Here is a 7,934-nt window from a genome sequence, read left to right on the forward strand (position 1 = left end):
AGCTAGGTGACTCATGCCTATAATCCTAACTACTCAAGAGGCTGAGACCTGAGACTAAGGTTCAAAGTCAACCTCAGCAGAAATGTATATAAGACTTCTTTCCAATTAACCAGCCACAAGCTGAACTGGAGGCATGGCTCAAGTGATAGAGCAGAAAAAGGTAAGAGTGGGCTGGGAAGTTGGCTCAGTGGTAGAGTACTTGCCTTGCATGCATGAGGCCCTGGGTTCGATTCCTCAGCACCACATAAGCAGAAAAAGCCGGAAGTGGCGCTCTGGCTCAAGTGGTAGAGTGCTAGCCTTGAGCTGAAGAGCTGAGGGACAGCACGCAGGCCCAGAGTTCAGGCACCACAACCAACCAAAAAGAAAAAGAAAAAGACTAGAGCAAGAGACCCTGAGTTCACACCGAGGGAGAGATTATTCTGAGCTATCCAGATCAGTGGTTGTAATCACATAGAGATAAGAGTCTCACTGGCTTTCCTGCCCTAGCTGGCTTAGAACTGTGATCCTTAGGTCTCAGACTCCTGAGTAGCTAGGATTACAGCCACTGGCACCTGGCTAAAAGTCTAATTTTATTATTATTAAGGTGATGTATCCCTTCCTTTGCTTTCCCTCAGTTACCCCCTCCTATCCCTGCCCATAAGTCACAGGTCATTTTCCACATAGAGTCTGCTGTGATACCATGCCTGCATTTGTTTGTCCTTCCTTCCTCTATTCTGCACCCCTCCTTATCCTCTCAAATGACAGAAAAAAAGAACAAAAACAAAAAGCAAAAACATTACCAACAGCAACAACATCCACAAAACATCTCATGTTTCCATTTCCTAGAATTGATTTTGATTAATAGTATTTCAAATGTGCAGAGGCATTACGCCTTTGGATTCTGACCCTGAGAGTCTCTTCCTGTAGTTTCACTGTTTGTGATGCTGAGAGTGCAAGTCTCATTTTTAAAGAGATGTGTCTATAGCATCCATCAACTGGGGGCCTAGCTACCCTGTGTTTCAAAATGAGAAGTAGCACTTTGTGTCTGTATTGCTAGAGGACTTCCAGGTAAACCGTGGGGGTTGCCATCCACCCTGCACCCTGCCCTGCTATGCCATTTCACCACCAAGGTCTGCCAGGCTCACTGTTAACCCCTCTCAAGGCCGTCGTGAGTTGCAACATGGCAAACACCAACTCATCAGCAAACCCCTCTGTTGAAGGTAAGTGGAGCACATGTTAGTTCTTCTTAGCTTGACAAGGTTGGCATTTTTTTTGGGGGGGGGGTCTGGTTGTGGGGCCTGAACTCTGTGCCTAGGCGCTGTCCCTCAGCTCTTCAGCTCAAGGCTAGCGTTCTACCACTTGAGCCACAGCGCCACTTCCGGCTTTTTTCTTTTTTTTTCTTATATGGTGCTGAGGAATCGAACCCAGGGCCTCAGGCATGCAAGGCAAGCGCTCTACCACTGAGCCACCTTCCCAGCCCCAAGGTTGGCATTCTGATACCGACCAAGCACCAAGAACAATTCAAATAACCACTGTAATTTGGTTTCAACCAAATCCAATTAGTCAACTAGCAGAATGGCTGTTGGCACAATCTGCCCATCCTGTGTGTTGAGAAAGGTGAGCAGAAAACATGAATTTTAGCCAAGAAAGCTTGTCAGTTAGGGTCAGAGTTAGGGATTGGTTCTGGTTAGGGTTAGAGGTAGGAAAAGGTAAACTTTAGCTTCAAACTGAAACTTGAAGAATTATGAGTAAAGTTGGGATGGATGTAAACTACAGTAATCATGTTAATGTCAGGATTCTAACATAATTAAGGTTAGGGTTTAGGTTAGGTTTAGGGTTAGGAAAAAGGCAAAGTTTAGGGTAAAATGAACCAAGGGCAGGGAATGTGGCTTAGTAATAGAATGCTTTCCTAGCATGCATGAAGCCTTGGGTTCGATTCTTTGATGCCACATAAACAGGAAAAGCTGGAAGTGACACTGTAGTTCAAGTGGTAGAGTACTATCCTTGAGCAAAAGAAACTTAGGGACAGTGCCCAAGCCTGAGTTCAAGCCCCAGGACTGGGAGGTGGGGGGTGGGGGGGCGGGATTACAAGTCAAGAGGATTCTGGGAGGATGGAGTGGTGACAGGGAAAGGTCAGAGCTTCTTCTGATCAAAAGCAGGGGGCCTAGAGTTCAAACCCCATGACTGACCAAAAGAAAGAAAAAAAAGAACTAGGAGCTGGGCACTGGTGGCTCATGCCTGTAATCCTAGCTACTCAGGAGGCTGAGATCTGAGTTCAAGCCCCAGGACTGAAAACAACAACAACAAAAAACAGCTGGAAGTGGAGCTGTGGTTTAACTGGTGGAGTGCTGGCCTTGAGCAGAAAAGCTCAGGGACAGTACATAAGCCTCAAGTCCTAGAATAGGCACACACAAAAAATTTAAGATTTTGGTTTGGGTTAGGGTTAGGTTTAGGATAAAAATGAAATTTTAAGAACTACGAATCTAAGGAAAATTAGAATCGATGTAAAGTAGATTATTTGCATTACTTTTAGGATTTAGATATTATTAAGGTTAAGGTTAAGTTTAGGGTTTCAGGTAGGATTAGGGGTAGGGTTTGGAAAGCGTAAGGTTTAGAGTCAATTTCAAACTTATTTTTAAGAAGTAAGTCACATAAAAGCTAGGAAAATGTGAATAGAATATTGGTGTTAGTATTAGGAATCTGGTATCATTAGGGTTATAGGAAGGGTAAAGATTAGGGTTATAGGGGCTGGGAAGGTGGCTTAGCGGTAGAGTGCTTGCCTTGCATGCATGAGGCCCTGGGTTCGATTCCTTAGCACCACATAAGCAAAAAGAAAAAAGCCGGAAGTGGCGCTGTGGCTCAAGTGGTAGAGCGTTAGCCTTGAGCTAGGGACAGCGCCCAGGCCCAGAGTTCAGGCCCCACAACCGGACCCTTCCCCGCCTCCCCTCCCCCCCCCAAAAAAAAGATTAGGGTTATAAAAAAGGTAAGGCTGAGTTTCAAACAAATTTAAGAACTAGAAGTCATGTAAAAGGGTGAATATAAATTAGAGTATTTGTATTAGTATTCTTGTAAAATTAGGATTAGGGTTAGGTTTCTGGTTAGGTTTAGGGTTAAGATTAGAAAAGATAGGCTTAGGATAAAAACAAACATTTTAAGAAGTGTTGAGTCAGGTGAAAGAATGAATGGAAAGTAGAGAATTTCTCTTACTGTTTCTGGTATAATTAGAGTTATAGTTGGTTTTCCAGATAGGGTTAGGTGTAGGCTTATAATTTGGAAAACAGTGAGGTTTAAGGTAAATCTGAAACATTTTAAGAACTAGGAATTGAGTGCAAGAAAGAGCAAATATAAATTAGAATATTTGTCTTGGTATTCTTGTACAGTTAAGTTTTAGGGTTCAGATTAGGAAAAGATCAGGCTAAGGATAAAATAAACTTTTAAGAATTATGACTTAGGACACACACACACACACACACACACACACACACACACACACACACACACACACACACACACACACACACACACACACACACACGAATTAGGACTTAGGTAAAAATAAGGGTTAGGATTAGACATTTCATGAATGCGATGAGACTTACCAAAGAATAATGAAAGAATTCTTAGAGAACACAAAAGGCTAAATGAATTTCAAGAGATGGCAAAGGGGTATAATGAAAAAACAGCCATTCAGTTAAAATAGATGAAGGAAGGCACAGATAAACAAGTCGATGAAATAAAGATGTCAATACAAGATATAGAAAAAGATTTCAATAAAGAGATAAGAACCCTTAAATATGACTAAACAAAAGGCAGAGGAATAAAATAAACCAAGTAGAAAGCCTCTGTGGTAGAATAGATGATGCAGAAGACTAAGTCTTGGGGCTTGAAGATAGAGCAGAGATAATAGAAAAGAGAAACAAGAAATGAGCATTCAAGAACTTCACGACAGCCCAGCGCTGGTGGCTCATGCCTGTAATCCTAGCTACTCAGGAGGCTGAGATCTGAGGATCACAATTCAAAGCCAGCCCAGGCAGGAAAAGTCCGTGAGACTCTTATCTCCAATTAATCACCAGAAAACTGGAAGTGGCTCTGTGGCTCAAGTGGTAGAGCTCCCGCCTTGAAGAGCTGAGGGACAGCGCCCATGCCCAGAGATCAGGCCCCATGACTGACCAAAAAAAAAAAAAAAAACAAAAAACTTCAGGACGGGCCGGGAATGTGGTTTAGTGGAATGCTTGCCTAGCATGCATGAAGCCCTGGGTTTGATTTCTCAATATCATAAACAGAAAAAGCCAGAATTAGTGTTGTGGCTCAAGTGGTAGAGTACTAGCCTTGAGCAAAAGAAGCTATGGGACAGGGCTAGGAAGGTGGCTCAATGGTAGGGTGTTTGCCTTGCATGCATGAGGCCCTGGGTTTGATTCCTCAGTACCACATAAGCAGAAAAACCTGGAAGTGGCTCAGGTGGTAGGGTACTAGCCTTGAGCTGAAGAGCTGAGGGACAGCGTCTAGGCCCAGAGTTCAGGTCCCATAACTAGCCAAAAGAAAAAAAGCTCAGGGACAGTGTCTATGCCCTGAGTTCAAGTCCCAGGACTGGCAAGAAGAAGAAGCAGAAGAAGAAGCAGAAGAAGAAGAAGAGGAGGAGGAAGAAGAAAAGAGAAAAAAGGAACTTGAGGACTCAATTAGAAGGCCTAATTTTTGGCTTATAGGTATTGAGGAAAGAGAAAATCAGGCAACTAAGGGGATAGGAAATATATATAGCAGAATTCTAGCAGAAAACTTCTGAGTGCTGTCCCTCAGCTTTTCAGCTCAAGGCTAGTGCTCTACCACTTTGAGCCACAGCACCACTTCCAGCCTTTTCTGCTTATGTGGTGCTGAGGAATCCAACCCAGGGCCTCATGCATGCAAGGGAAGTGCTCTACCACTGAGCCACCTTCCCAACCCCCGGTGAAACTATTATCTCCAATAAACACTCAGAAAACCAGAAGTGGCACTGTAGCTTAAGTGGTAGAGCACTTCGCCTTGAGCCGAAGAGCTGAGGGATAGCACTCAGGCCCAGTGTTCAAGCCCTATAACTGACAAAAAAAAAAAAAAAAAGAATAAGAGAAGGATACTTTAAGCTGTTGGAGAGAAAAGATGCATTGCTTATAAAGGATAGCCAGTTTAGAATAACTGCAGATTTTTTTGGTTGAAACTCTAAAAGCAAGGATGGTTTTGGCATGTTGTATGACAAGCTTTGAAAACAAGCAACTACCAATTGAGAATACAGTATCCAGCCAAGCTTTGCTTCACAACTGAAGGAAGAATAAAAACATTCCTTGATAAACAGAAACTAAAACAATGTATCTGCACCAAGCCAGCATTAACTACAGAAGATTTACTCAAAGATGTCCTACATGCAGAAAATCAACATGAATGTGAAGTAGGCAGAGAAAACAGACCCTTACCAGATGAGCAGATAGGTAAAGTAAGAACTGAAGAGAGACAACCCTTAAGAAAGGCTCAGTTTCAGCCAAGTGCCGGTGGCTCAGGCCTGTAATTCTAGCTATTCAGGAAGCTGAGATCTGAAGATAGAGGTTCAAAGCCAGCCTAGACAGGAAGATCTCTTATGTCCAGTTAACCACCAGAAACCAGATGTGGTGCTGTGGTTCAAGTGGTAGAGCGCTAGACTTGAGCCGAAGAGCTGAGAGACAGTGCCCCGGCCCAGAGTTCAAGCCCCACGACAGACTCCCCCACCCCCCAAAAAAAGGAGGCTCAATTCTCCAATCAAAAGACTTAGAGTGGCTGATTGGATCAAAAGGCAGGGCCCAAGCTGGGCACTGTTGGCTGATGCCTGTAATCCTAGCTACTCAGGAGGCTGAGATCTGAGGACTACAGTTTGAAGACAGCCCAAGCAGAAAAGTCTGTGAGACTCTTGTCTCCAATAAACTACTAAGAAAATATGCCAGCTGGGAAGTTGGCTCAGTGGTAGAGTGCTTGCTTTGCATGCATGAAGCCCTGGGTTCAATTCTTTAGCATCACATTAGCAGAAAAAAGTCAGAAGTGGTGCTGTGGCTCAAGTGGTAGAGTGCTAGCCTTGAGCTGAAGAGCTGATGGACAGCGCTCAGGCCCAGAGTTCAGGCCCCAGAACCAACCAAAAAAAAAAAAAAAAAAGAAAGAAAATATGCCAGAAGTGGCACTGTGGCTCAAGTAGCAGAGTGCTGGCTTTGAGCACAAAGAGGCTCAGGGACAGCACTCAGGCCCTGAGTTCAAGCCCAGAACCTGTTTTTTTTTGTTTTTGTGTGTCGGTTGCTGGGCTTGAACTTTAGGCCTGGGTGCTGTCCCTCAGCTCTTCAGCTCAAGACTAGTGCTCTACTACTTAAGCCACAGCACCACTTCCGGTTTCCTGAGTGGTTTATTGGAGATCAGAGTCTCACGGACTTTCCTGCCCACGATGGCTTTGAACCATGATCTTCAGATCTCAGCCTTCTGAGTAACTAGGATTACAGGAGATAGCCACTAGCACCCAGCTTGGCTTTTGTTTTTGTTTTTGTTTTTTTAAGCAGACTTGTTCATCTACTGTCTACAAGAGACACTTTTTTTTTTTGCCAGTCCTGGGGCTTGAACTCAGGGCCTAGATGCTGCTGTCCCTGAGCTTCTTTGTGTCTAAGGCTAGCACTGTACCACTTGAGGTACAGCATCACTTCCAGCATTTTTTTTTTTTGTCAGTTGTGGGTCTTGAACTCTGGGCCTGGGTGCTGTCCCTCAGCTCTTCAGTTTAAGGCTAGAGTCTCACAGACTTTCCTTCTGGGGCTGGCTTTGAACTGTGATCCTCAGATCACAGCCTTCTGAATAGCTAGGATTACATGCTTACCAGAGACACTTCTGACAAAAACAAATATCTACTCAAGGTATAAGGGTAGAATGAAGTCTTTCAAGCAAAGGACCCTTATAAATAGGCCAGAATAGCAATTTTAATATTAGATAAAACAGACTTCAAATTCAAATTAGTAAGAAGAGATAGAGAACGACATTGAATATTAGCAAAGGGAACTCTCTACCAGGAAGACAATCCTAAACATCTATGTACCAAATGCTGCCAACTAAATCAAACAGTAAATGGCCTAAAATTACATGTAGATCCAAACATATTGATCATTGTTCAGCACACATTATCACCTTCAAGTAGATTATCCAGGCAAAAACTCAGCAAAGAAACCTTAAAGCTAACCCAGCAGTGAATATTCTACCTAGTAGTATCACAATATACATTTTTCTTGGCAGTCCATAGAATATTCTTGAAAATAGACCATATTCTAGGTTACAAAGCAAATCTTTACAAATTAAAAAAAAATAGAAATTACACCTTGTATCTTATCAGATCACGATGGAATAAAATTAGAGCTCAACAGCAAAAAACTACATAAAATACTCAAACTCATGGAAACTGAATGGTAACATTGTTGAATAATTAGTGGGTCATTGAAGAGATAAGAAAGGGAAATTCAAACATTTCTGGAATTCAATGTAAATGAAGACACAAAATACCTCTGGGACACTGCAAAGGCAGTACTCAGAGGAGAGGTTATATCTATGAGTGCCTGCCCATATGAACAAATTAGAGAAATCTCAAATCAATAAATCTAATGATGTACCTCAAACTCTTATAAAAATAGAAACAAGCCAAACCTAAAACTAGTAGGCAGAAATAAAACTAGAGCATAAATAAGAGACTGAAAAAAGCCATATAGAAATCAACAAAACCAAAAGTTGGTTTTTTGAAAAAATAAAAGCTGGGCACTGGTGGCTCATGCCTATAATCCTAGCTACTCAGGAGGCCAAGATCTGAGGATCGCCATTGAAATCCAGCCCAGGAAGGAAAGTCTGTGAGACTCTTATCTCCAATAAAACACTCAGAAAACCAAAAGTGGTGCAGTGGCTCAAGTGGTAGAGTGCTAGCTTTGAGCTGAAGAACTGAGGTA

Source organism: Dipodomys spectabilis, unplaced genomic scaffold (assembly GCF_019054845.1).
Source record: "Dipodomys spectabilis isolate Male_0828 unplaced genomic scaffold, ASM1905484v1 ptg000175l, whole genome shotgun sequence".
Lineage (NCBI taxonomy): Eukaryota > Metazoa > Chordata > Mammalia > Rodentia > Heteromyidae > Dipodomys > Dipodomys spectabilis.